General features: G+C 38.0%; 1 protein-coding gene across 1 annotated transcript in view; it reads left to right on the top strand.

Moving 5' to 3' along the window:
- Positions 1-344: 344 nt before the first annotated feature.
- The window catches only part of HSPA12A (heat shock protein family A (Hsp70) member 12A), a 66,405-nt gene continuing 53,151 nt past the window's right edge, over positions 345-13,598 (top strand). The window contains exon 1 of the mRNA XM_085555302.1: positions 345-451. The gene's annotated coding sequence lies outside the window, so the exon portion shown is untranslated. The remainder of the gene's footprint in view (positions 452-13,598) is intronic.

Here is a 13,598-nt window from a genome sequence, read left to right as displayed (position 1 = left end):
TGATTACTTGGGATAATATGGACTGTATATGTCCTACGTCTCTAGATGTAATGAAATTAAAACAAAAAATACATTAAGATGTTCTAGCCTAGCAGTTGCTTAAAGTTCAGGACATAAAGAACAAATGCAATTGCATATTACTGTTAAAGAGCCAGTACAGTAGGAGTGACTGTTCAATCTGTGGGTTTCGTTTACAGGGAGAGATAAAATAGTTAATGCCTTAAAGAACATTTAAAAGAACCATTTATTTTTTTCCAGCCTTGTTTTGCTTTACTTTTTTTTTGGTTGTATTTGTGAGGAAAATGATTATCCTAATGTATTATCCCCTTGTTTATATAGAGTTATTCCATGGGACTCCTACAGAAGATCGTGTGCATCAAAAGAAGCTTGCTGCATCCATCAGTGTGGAATGGATGGTACACATGACCATAGGGAGACTCTCTGCATAGAGGTATTCCTCTGTTCTTAGTTTTTCTTAATGTAGCTCTAAAGGTGATGAAATGTCAGATCAGAGAAAGAAATGTTAGAAATAACCAAAATTGTGCCTGCAGTGAAAAGCAGTGGGGGATATGATGATGAGGAAGGGAGGTAAACATATGGAATAATCTAGAAAATTAGAGTTCATAAATAGCTGCAGCCTTAAGGCTTTTAATATGCCACTCACCAACCTTTTCCACTTAGAGTGGCTGAAATGTTTACAGTGCTTTTTTGGGTGGATAATATTTAAGACCTCAGTCACCTTTTCATTTTAAGAAGCTGCATATAAACATGTATTTATGAAATGTAATTTTGGATTGCTACAAAGAGACTTAAAAGTAGGCATAAGTCAGTTCACAAGTATTACCTTCTCCATAAGTACTTCCTCATTGCCTTTAGATTTTGTAAATTAAGGGGAGAGAAAAAAAACAGAATTCATGTGATTGTATTTATTTCTTTAAGGGCTGATCAGTAGCATATGGGAAAAAGTAATGTCAACAAAATCATTTTTGAAGAAATACTGACTAGATCTTCAAGTTCTCATCCTATTGTGTTTTCTTGCAAAAATGCAAAAACCTCATGAAGAAACAAAACTTAAATTACAAACCTCTCAGGTCTCTAATCTTCAGATGCGAAATTTCATGTGCTGGGCACCCATTTCTGTGCAAATTTAGGTGATAAGCATCTGTCCAGTCATCAAAAAAACTGAGTCCTGGAGCACTCAGCTTTAAGAAGGGAGCATGCCTTCTAGCAGGGCTCTTGTCAGCACTGGGTTCTGCTAAACACATATTCCACAGCTGCAGTGCCAGTACTATGACCTTTCTTTTGCTCCTTGACCCACACATCAGATGCAGCTGGTCAGATAATCACAGATCAGACTGACCACCTGCGTCTGATGTGTGGGATCCAAAAGTGGGAGAGGGCCATGGCACTGCTGTATAAAAATGTGCAACTCTGGCAGTGACAGAGTGCAATACAAAAGAATGAGTCAGTGCATGAGACTTGACAGGTCTGCTTTATAGCACAGCTGGGGATTCACCAGATCCCACAGCACAGGGAGTGGGAAGGGAAGTGCTTTGTGTGCTGCCAATTCCCCCCTCTTTGCAGAACAATCCTTAGAAGTCTGTTTCTGCCTGCATAACTTACCAGCCTACCTAATGAGATTTGCGGTGCAAATGCCACAGCTAAATTTGTCTTACAGATAGTGAGGAAAACACTTTAGTCTAAGAAAGCATGATTTTTTACCTCTTCCCTATTTATTTCATAGAGACTTCTTGTTAAGCATTCAGTTTTTGAGTCAATGTTATCAAAGCTACATGTTTTGACAGGTTCTCTCCTGTGTGTGTGTATGTGGAAAGGTTCTTCATGTACCTCATAAGTTGAGAGATATAATTTGAACAGGGAAAATTATGGTTCATAATGCACTCTTGTTAGGTGACATGACTATGCTTAGTCCACTGCAGGACAGCCTACACAGAGAAATGCATATTTCCATATAAATTACAGTATACTGCAGCCAAGAGATCAATTAGAATGTCTGCGACCAAGAACTCTCAAGTGTCTCCATTCAGTCTGCCATTCAAACGAGACGAGAAATGCGTTCAATTGGTGTAAAGAATTTGAACTCTTTCAGGGAATGTGTAGAGACTGCTGGAAAGTGGCATTCCCTGCAGGGTGGGACTTGCAGATTCTGTGAGATCCAGCAGGGAATTTTAAGGGTTCTGTAACCTAACATTTTGTCTCCTGTTGAGAGAACAATTGCAGAACCTGCTGAATATTGTGGAAGAAATAATGATTTTTCATTGGCCAGATACAACTGACTATGCTATCTCTGCTATGTGTTTTATCACAACTCGATTGTCTTAAATCTGTGATATAATTTATTTGAAAAGGAGCTTGGAGGACTTCACAAGTTATGTTGCAGATACAAGTGTTGAAACGCAGGTCTTCTGGAATAAAATATCGTGGAATGAAATAACTATTTAACAATACACAGTAATGTTTCAATGACTGAGACAGGAAATTCATTCTTAAAAAATGGAGTTTTTGACCAGAAGTTGTCGAAAGTTGTATCTAGCTATTAATACCTGACTTTTACCAGGAAGTTCTAAGATCCTTCCCTTTGCCCAGAGCTGCAAAGCTCCTCTTGTCTTTGATAAGGCAGCAGCAGAAGGTAGAAGATGTGATAGTTATTCCAGCTTGGGAATGTCCTTACCTTAAGAGGAAGTAATACAAATGTAATAACATGTAAATATGAAAAACACCTCTAATTTTTATTTCTGTCTAAATATAGCTATGTAGCAGTTAAGAATATAACCAAAAATATATTTAAAGAAACATTCATATACATCACAATTTTCTTGAAATATACTTTTCCAACTGTTGTTTTATACTTTATTTTCATCACTTGATGGTCTGAATATTGTTTTGCTGCATTCTAAGCAAGCATACATCTCCCAGCAGTTTCTGAACCTTTCCTTATTTCCATGGATTGTTTTTCCTCTTGAAAAATACTGTTTGAATGTAGGAAAGATGGTAAACAAAAAGATTTCTGTTTTATTCAGAGGGATGTTTTCTTCCATTCCTGATTTATTAATTGAATCATAGTATTTCTAGAAAATGCGAAGTTTGTAGATGTTTTCTATAGGGCTTCAAATTAAGTGTTCTACATTAATTGATGTCCCAGAAGGTTTGTAGTATTTCAGGACACATCTTCTCTCTCATTTTGGCATCTGTTCTTCATGTTGATGTGGCTGCAGGGTGTCCAGTTTTGAACAACCTTCTCCATGAGTGACAGGAGAGCTGTTCTTTGGTAGAAACTGGTTCAAGTGTATCACTAAGTGTGGGTTGGAAGAGAGAGGACAGAGCCTTGGGGAGGCCACAGGAAGGGTGAGAGACCAGCCAGGTTCCAGGTCTTGATGGGTTACAGTGAGCCCTCAGCCTTACCAGGAGCTCATGAGGCATAGTTTGCTCGCTTGCCTCTCTTTGCGTGTGTGTGGTATGTGTACTGCTGATCTTATGCTGTTGTACAGCGCCCTGGTTCTTCCCCCCCTCCCCACAGAGAAAGGGCTTCAGCTGCAGGATGGCTGATCGCCATACAAAGCAATAGCACGCCCTCGTCTGGATTACTGTGTCCAGATGCAATCAGTGCGTGCAAAAAGGGACACAGGAGGGGAAACAAACAACTAGGGGTGGGAAGGATGGGAAAAACTTCTCAATGAACTGTGTTTCATGGAAAATTATAAGAAGCGTGTAATACAATGTATGATGAATAACATTTAATTACCTGTGGGATATTTCAGTGTACCTGTGCTCCCAGAATGACAGTGAGGGCTATGCTATGAATATGCAGTTTCCTTTTAGTTTCAATGGTAACGTAAATTTAAATGTGCACATGTATATACAAACTTACACATATGAGTTTTGTACATTTCTCTCTATATGTGTGTGCATATACATGGCAGGAGGAAAAAAGATTTGATTTTTGATCGTTTTGATTTAGATTAGAAAGTTCTGTATTACTACGTTCCAGTACATAATGTAAGAGTGCTAACAATGGGGTCTTCCCCCATTTACATGCTATAAGAAGTACCTAGTATGAGCTTTGAACTCATCATCTATAGGCAAGTTGTTCCTTATTTGAAAGTAGAAGATGGAGTGTTGCTTAGAGATGCTGCTGCAGTCCTTGTGAATAAAAATAAAACCAGTCTTTTTAAACAAGCTGTTGCTTCCCATGGTGCAATTACAGCTCTGAGGCCATACCTGTGGTAGCCTACCATGTCTGAGTCAAATTCCTAAAAGGGATCATGAGTGCTATGTATGACTTCTCAATTCTCTGGCTAGCACTGACTTCCTTACGTTCTGAAGCCTGATTAATTGTGTTTAAAGCTGGAATATCTGTTAAAAACAGCTGATTTTAATTGGCCAGAGGGATATTTAAGTTATTCCTTATTTTCAGCGAGACAACAAAATGTATGATGTATTGATAAGCAGAACTGGTACATTCAGTATTGTCAGGTGTGCAGAGGATATCACAGCAGAATAGCAGGGTGATAAGAATACAGTGAGTCCGAGAATCTCTTTTGGATTAAGAAATAAAAAGAGAGAGAGGTTGGAAGTGTTTTAAATTAGCAATAATCCACTATTACAGTCAAGGAAACAAAATATAGTGTATTTTGAAGGAAGTTAATAGAAATATTTAACTTATTAATTTGAAGAAAGAATCACATTGTTTCTTTTTTTCTGTTTTTCTTAAATGAACGGTGGAAATTCCATGAAAATATAACGCTGGCATAGGAACGGCTTTATAGGAATTAAAGCAATGAGAGATTTTTGTATGCGTCCTGGGAGTGTTGCATGGGTTTATTTTAATGGGTATTGTGCTTGGTGAGTTGAACCACACGATGGCAGTGTACTGTAGGATAAAGACAGGAGTCTGCTGAACCAATCTGAAGAACCGCCTCGCATATCATGCTTTGCCATAGTGTTACAGTAACTTTTGTCTTTAGCATCGTGGAATTCTAATTTTAGCACAAGGAGGATTTTCCCAAGGATCTGGTTAAATATACCCAGAAATAAATGTTTTGAAAAACAACTCAAGCATATTTCAAATAAACCCAGGAGCATAAGAAACTGAAGAGGTTATAGCTTCTTCTAGATTCCTAATACCATGACCTTGGGAAAATGCATCGTCTTTGAATGCCAAATATAACTTAATGTTTCTAATCCCAATTAAGCCAATATTAAAACTGTTGTACTTCATGAATTTAGGGCTTGATAAACCTTATATCCAGGGACAGCAAAGAAAGATCCCAGTTCTTATTTGTGTTGCAAGGAGCCCTGCAGAATGACCTTTGAAAGGTCACATGGAGAATTCTGGGTCCATATATGTGTCTCTTTGAAAAGGTGGGCACTCGAGTTTTGTCTTAGGCTGGAGCCTCTCCTGAGGTAAAGAAAGAAGCAGCAATTAACTCACTGACAGATTAGAAGAAAGTGAGTGGATTGAGTGCATGGAACCTGATCTTTCTTTCACATAAATTAATAATAACTGCTAAACAGAATTTTCTAGAAGTTTTTGTATGTGGCCTTTTGTCTTGCTCATGAACTGCCAAGTCAAGCACCCCGGCAATGGTCCTGGCTCTTCTTATAAAGAAAAAAAAAAAAGAAAGGTTGTAAAAGAAAAATACCCTGTTTGTTTGTTCCAGTGCACCACTATCCATAATCCACAGCATGCCTTTAAAACAATTGCAGAAGCAAAAATGCAATGGCTTTTGCCACGCATGTTGAAATTCTTCTTTCTTCCGAAGTGTGAGGGATGAGTATCACACTGTGCTCTGATAGTTGAGTTCTGATGGATTAGGGTTAAAACAAAATCCTGAATTGGGTCTCCTTCTCTTCTCTGTTTTGAATGGCAGGCGATTAGCTTGAGGCCTGTTCAGCCTTTGTTATTACAGAGCTAAGTGAGGGCAGTTTCCGAGGCATGCTGCTCATTCTGGCTGCAGTTTTAAAAGATTTTTTGAGATTATCTTTTTCTAGGAGCCATAGGAGAATTCTCACATTGTGGTTTTACAGACACTTCTTTAAGCATTGATCTTAATTGAAGAACTTGCACAATTGCAGTTAAGTATGACCAGTATTTGCAAAGAACACTGACTTTGCCTTGCTGCAACCCATTCAAAACTGTACATATACAGACATAAAGCAGCACTGGGCCCGTGGGCAATAAATGCAATAAAACCAGATCTTCCAGCAGCTGGGTCACACTCTGGTTAGCTGCAGCGTGCCAGGAGAGCACAGCAAATGGCATTGTCCTGCCTCTGGCAGCAGACATGTGACGTGTTAGGATGGAAAGGCTGAACGCATCTGAACCAGCTGAAAAGGTCACCATGAAGCTGTTCTCTAAGACCAGAAAGTTCTGTCCATCTGTGACACCTTTTGATACTTGCTGTTAAGATTTACAATTTTAAAATACTCCCTGGTATTTACTATAAATGCTCCTTTTTGTCCTTTCGTTTCGTTATGCTTTTAATGTTGTAGTAACAATTATCTCACATTACTCTGAATGAGACTCCGTTTTTCTCATAATCTTGTTAAAGGTTGGTAATGTTGGTTACACCCATGTTTGTTAACCACTGCTTTCTGAAGTAAATATGTACTGCTCAAGCATCTTAGTCATTTTTACTTCTCTCTGAATTCCCTCCAACTTGTCATTAGACTTTGTTATAATTTTAAAGATTAGCAACCAGGATTTAATCCTTTTCTCAATTTCTAAGTCATCTTAATGTAGCTCAACAAATAATGGAGTAGCGTGAAAATAGCAGCAGTTCCAGCAAGAGATTTAAAGAACAGCGTGATTCCCAGTAACCTGTAAATTCTTTTGGGGAAATGAGCCAGAAGGACAGCTTAAGAAAAAGTTTGTATATTAGACATCTGCAATTTCCTGGCTTGGCTTAGAAAGGTCAGAATTTTCCAACTCATGGTGCTGGAGACTCTTCATTCATCCCTTAGTGTTAAATACAAATTGTTCATAGTCTATTAGAGGTAGAGTTTGGAGGAGGCAAAAACAGCGGGCACCTTCCTGGTGTGTTTCTGAGCTGACACTTTCATTTCAGTAGAAGGATAAGCAGTTTCTGTCCCACAGGACAGCTGTGTCCTTTTTCTTACTTCCCAAGGTCCTATAAACTGCTGATATATGTAATTGGGGTGACAAATTTCTATTATTATCTTAATCAAGGGAAACAATCAAAATTAAACAGGATAAAATATCAGCTGCTATGAAAGTATGGCACAAGATAGCACTGCTATATTTTGTGGTAGCCATTCAATGTAAGTTTTGGCCACATTTTTGGGTCATATTCTGGGGAGTTGGACTAGATGACTTGTTAGAGTCTCTTCCAACTCAAGTGATCCATGATTCTATGACTCTATATTGCATGTTCTATGGCACATCTTCTGATTTTCTTTAAACCTAATTCCAGGCAGCATGTAACTGTTGTACATCCTAATGCTGAAAATAAACGAAGAAGAAGAATGGTATCAGAAATGGTATCAATAGCTGAATAATTTTAAATAAAACCATTAATCAGTAAGATCTGAAAATGAAGCTGTCAGGACAGATGCTTTTCCATCCATGTGAGCTATGTGCTGAGCACTGACTGTGTATTTCTGCAGTTCTTGTCATTTTTATTTTTATTGTTTTGCTTGTTGTACACCATGCATGGGGATGATCAAAAAGCAAACACGGTGTGAGCAACATTGAAAAGATCTGAACATTTTGTCACTGAATGCTTATGTGTTTTATAGAGCTCACTGAACGAGGCCTACTTCATTTGCACAGAAGTAGGAAAGGAAAACTAAAAATGCAGATTTGCTTTAAAATTCAGGCCTTTGGGCAAACAGGCTGAGCAGTGTGGCATCTTGCCCTTGTGAAACGTGGGGACATGGTTGTAAACTTATTCTCTCTGATCGGTTGGTTCAGCTTTTCTTTTAGATCCTTGTGATTGTTCTTCCATTTGATCTTGTGTGTAGTTTTGTTTCTAAGACATGCCCTGTTCCTCACCAACACATTGGTTGTTCTGGTTTTGGTTCCTAATTGGATCTGTGGTAATCAAATTAATGTTTATTTAAGAATGTTACTGAGTTCAGGTTTGTCTGTCAAGTCAGCATACTGTTGTTCTGTAAGGAGTGGATTTCCATTTTGTTCGCACCTGAGTGTGTTTAACTTCCATTGGCTTTAAAGAGGGTCATACAGGTTAGTCAAAGGACAAAACAAGCGTTGCACAAACAAACTAGATAATGAGAGTGGAGTTTCTGAAGATGATATTGTGCCATTCTGAATATGTCCTTGGGTGTTTCAGAATGCTTAGATAGCAGCAGCTGCCAGGAATGCTTTTGTCATCTGTGTTTGCTCAAGAGCCTGCAACCTTTCCTTTTAGATGCTGGCCTTACACAGCTTTCTGTGCCTCTGTCACCTCTGGAGTAGATTAGTGTAGTACGTGCTATCTTGAGTAATGCACTGCAATCACTGGAGACTTTGGCTGCTGTGGAAAGTGGCTGCTGTCTTATTTAAAGAGATGGATTCAAGTGTTCAAAGTCCTGAACAGTCTGAATCCAGCATGATTTTGAAATCATCTGTCTGGAGGACTTCAAACTGCAGAAGGTGATGTAACTGCAAGAGCACAGGGTGATAGCCTTACCCTTCCCTTCTCTGGACCTCAAGGGATTAGATACAAGGAGTTAGAGCTCCTTGACCTCATTGGCATGTGTTTAACTTGCATCTTTTACATATTTGATCTTTTGATCACAACGTATTTTTCTATTCTCATAGGTTTTCCTGAAGAGTTTATTGATTTGTGTAGGAAAGATTGAGGATCTTTTACTGATGAAAGTCTGCAAAGAGTTTCATTTGGGCCTTTGTAGCAGAGTTTTATAGGTCGTGTCTGCTGGTTTGTGAGGATGGCTGTTATGCAAACAGGTATGAAGTTGTGATCAAATTTTTTGTCTTGTTCTGCAAACCCACATGCCCTTGTTCCCCCTTTGTTACTTTTCAATATAAATCCACATTTCACTTCAGCTTTGTATCATAAATCTATTCAATTTAGGGGCTTCTGTATACGTACAAATATATGTAATCTGGCATTTTTGCAATACCTAAATGTGTATTTCGTATTATGCTACACTGCAGTCTCAGTGTCATCAGTAGGCCTTTGAAATTTGAAATGCTTTACAGGCTTACATTGTGCTCTTTTGAGACAAATAACATAATTCACATGAAGGTGTTCAAAAGGCCTCTTCTGTATCTCCCTTGCAAGAGAAACTTCATCACACTATCAAGACACTGTCTGAAAGCAAGGGAAGAAAGGTACCTGTTTCTTCCAGTGTGCACATCTGTAGAGCTCATCACCTTTTGACTTAAGCACGCTCAAAGCATCTGAAAAGATCACAAGACATTAACACTGAAAACATTGGAACTCACTTTAAAAATCCCATTTCAGATCCCAAAGCATCAGCTGGGGCTGAAGCTGCAGGCAGCTTACTAGCAATAAAGCAATATCAGAATATCAGCCTCTTCCAGTTAGCAGTAACCCAGGTACAGAAACGTACAGGTTTAGAGATATCACTACAAGAGCACAGTAGTCCCTGAAGGGTGAGCAAGAGCCTAGGGAGAGGCCGGCCCACTGCTGCTGCATTGGTTGACTGGGACTAACCAAATCTGGAGGCATTACAAACCAAAGAGCCTTAACAGTGAGGCTTAGTAGTGACTTGAAAGGAACTGTGTTAGTGGCTACTCACCTATAATTGTTTTGTCTATTAACTGTACCACAATCAGGAAATTACAGCAGGTATCCACGTAAAATTTGTTCACACATAAGAGAAAAAATTTCTTCTGTAAGTGCAAGTGTGTCCCTTCTCCATCCATAGTAATTGTATGTCCTTAGTATCTCTAAATCCTTAGAACTGTATGTTCTTGCAGTTTCAAATACTTGTAGGAAGTTGCCATTCTAACAAGGCAAACTTAATAATCATTCCAGCCAAAATCCTCACAATTGCAAGCAGGGTATAAAATCTCACAAACTCTCTCAAAATGTGTAGATATACAAAAACGTATTACAGGGTAAAACACTTGTTCCAATGAGGCTGTCAAAGGACCTAGAAATTGAGACAGTTTTCCAGCTGGCTTTGGTAAACATCTTCACAGTTATCTGCTGTGATTTTCATGGAGGAATAGGTGCCTGACTGAACTGGGAAGTCAAAGCACCTGGCTGACTCTGAAGGCTCTGTTCGCTATTTGCTCTTTCAGACATTAATCAGCTGCATCTCATAGAAAGTAGCAGTATGTTAAATGGTTTGAGAATCAAAATTAATCAGAGCTAGAGAGTCCTTCTGAATTATTATTTTCCTTGGCTTACGTTTGCAGAGATACTGGGTATTTGCTATACATGTGCAGTGCTACAGGAAATGAATTGTGGATTCCTGTGAAACACTGACTGTAAAATACCTTGTTTGAGTTACCTCAGGTGCAAAACTGAGATGATGAGAGCCTGCTTTTGCAGTAATTAAGAATCTAGCACTGAAGTTTGAACATGGAAGGCTGACTATAGTCTTCATGGCAGTGTTTGGATTGCTTATGTGTCTATTGTCTACATAGTCAGTTTACAACTGGAAATACAGTTTTAAATTGTTATTTCAGACTCATTTATCTGCAGAAAATGCCCCTCAGATCTTGCATCAGTGAACAGGAAAACGTATCTGATACAAGCACTCTATTTTCCCTGTAGGTATATACAGTATTTCATGTCTTATTAACATAATATATCTACAGTGAAGTTTATAGGTCTTGACAGATAGCACCTCGGGTGAGAAAAAGGATGACAGAGAAAATTTACTTTTACAGCGTCAGTCTTTCTGGAACTATTCTCGGACAGCTTGACACCAAAGGCTATAAACGGAGACTGGAATCTGAAACTTCTTCTGCAGTGACCTTGTTTTAGAAAACGCTATTCTTATCTCCTCATGCTTATTTCTCTCTTTCGGCAGACACTCCTCATAGTATGTTCCCTACCATGTGCTCCTGTTTCTTGAGCAATGCCTTCGTACCCACTGTTTGTTTACTGTCTTCTTTTATTGAAGTCATGCAATCTGAAGGCCGGCTTTATGCAAGAACGAGAATTACGTTAGTAAGCCATGTGGTATGATGTAGGCTTGTCTCCTCTTTTGCATTTCTTTGGCACAAAGATTCTTCAGGAGGAGGGTTGGGCCTACGCTGAGCACCACATGAAATTATACTTTAGTGGCAATAGTTTTGTACAGGAAAAATTGAAATTGGCTATTCTTTATATTAGTAAAAATGTCACTGCTGTCTAAATAATAGTGCAGCCATATTCAAGCTTAAGGCAAAAGATTAAAAATATGGACAGAGCCAAAAATACAGTCCTTTGGAAGAGAGATGTCAAATGGGTTTTAAAAGTATTTTTGCACATATTTCACTATTTATAAACAGCGTCGAGTACTTCTTTTCACATGAAAGTTTAAATACAGCTTTCTTTGGTGATGCTTTTCACGTTGGGTTTGCTTAAAATCCACATGACACACTTTTTCTGCTGAACTTTTACTGCCTGTTGTTTCAGACACAGGAGACCTTGGGTGAACAATGATAATCCAAGGTGTGAACGCATTAATAGTCTCTGTGCATTTGATATGTTTGGGTTTCCAGATGTCCTTGCTGAGATCTGCTGGTGTTGCATGATCCTGAAAACAATCTTGTCCCCTTCTCAGCATGTTCTGTCCTCATGCTTTCTTAAAAAAATAATCCTATTGTGTGGCAGACCTACTAAAACATCTGAATTTAAACTGTGTGAGGTCTGATGCTATAGATGAGCTATATGCTGTTTTCTGCAAAACGGCACAGATTCATGAAGTGTGAGCTCAAGAATATCTGCATCAGAAACATTATGTCTGCTTTTATATTGTCTGTGGATACGGGGACAGCTGTCACTTAACTTCAGTGTTTGTTCTAAAATGACCGAAACCAATGGGAGAGCTTCCATTAATTCGAAAAGACTTTAAATCCAGCTGAAAGAAGCTGTGATCACAGCTTGCCACCATGCCTTAAGTACTAAAAGGCAAGGCATATTTTTGCGGTCAGTGAAAATCCTAGTTTTATAAGATACACATGCACGCAGAGTATATTAAAACAACTGGTTGTATTTTTTCCTAAATTATAATATTCACAAAGAAATGGAAACCAGATCCAGATCTTTTATTACATCTAATAGGATCAGTATTACAGGATTCTTCTTTTGCAATGAAAAAGCAAACTAACATGATTAAAGGATTGTTTCTTTGAGGCATTAAAACAATGTCATAGACATTAAGTTTAAAAAAGAGGCATCGTTTAAGGAAGAATCAGTTTTTCTCTTGAACAAATTCTTGGTATATTGAATTACGAGACTAAAGCAGTTTAGCAATAATTTAGCCTAAACACTTAGAGGAATGTCAACAACATTCTTTTCTGCTGGCAAAGAAGACCAAAATAATAAATCATTATTGAAAAGACCAAAAGCAAATTCAACAGACTTATTAAGAGGAAGGATGTTTCATGCATTGTATGCTCCAGCTTAATGATTTTGGTGCAGTTTGTTATACTTAAATGAAATTGGACAAATATCAATGTTCTCCAACGCGCAGCTTTATGTATCATCAAAGCCAGTTTTGAATTACCACTTCCTATTTCGTTTGTAAGCCAGTGGAGCTCTGCCATCTTTCTTTATCTGTTATTGAATTGTGAGGTCAGAGGCAGACAGTGTTCTTGTTTACATTTGTGTAAATACAGGAAACGGTTTATTTTTGTTTCTGTTTTTTTATGTAGCCTTTGTAATTATTTCAGCATCCATTTATAGAAGCTGTCTCAGAGATATTAGTCCTGCATAAGTTGAACCATTTTTCTTAAGAAGAGTCATATCTTCATATTATTTTCTAGTTTAACTTCTTAATCGCTCATAGTAATTATTTACCTTTGCAGAAATAATGTGACTTACTAATTGGTAGCCTTTGTTTTTGCATAGTAGGCTTCCTGTTCAGAAATCTTCCAGAACTGATATTGATATCTCCCTTTAGAAAGAGTTTATAGCAAGCAATAGATTGGTATCATCTTACAGAATTGTCAGCCTTTCAGTGATTAGGGCGGGATTGCAGGGATTAGTGGCACATTAAGATTTTAAGGCGATATTGATACTACTCAGGATATTATTCATTTTGGACATTTCAACCTAAAGCAGACAAATTGCTCATAGTGACTGACTGATGATCTCACCCTTTAATTTTTAAAAACGTGTTATTATTGGAAACTTCTTGAACGTTTTCTAAGAACATATTTTAACCAGAGAATTCACACTAAAATATCCACTTCCACAATATTTCTATTTTTTCTTCATATGCTGGCTTTACTGTACTTTGTCTCCCAAAATAAGCAGTCCCACTGGTCGTCTTTGGACTTGTAGTCCAATATATAATTTTCTCTCATAGATTTATTCTTTAAAAGTTATGTTCTGAGGAGGAACCAAAATCAATTACATTTGTAGATTATGTTTCAAGAACATTTTTAACACTTCTCTCTGTGAAGG

The sequence above is a fragment of the Coturnix japonica genome, chromosome 8 (genome assembly GCF_054131305.1).
Source record: "Coturnix japonica strain WE chromosome 8, WE-NBRP24, whole genome shotgun sequence".
Lineage (NCBI taxonomy): Eukaryota > Metazoa > Chordata > Aves > Galliformes > Phasianidae > Coturnix > Coturnix japonica.
Note: the sequence above shows the minus strand (reverse complement) of the source record. Positions and strands in the feature narration are given on the sequence as shown.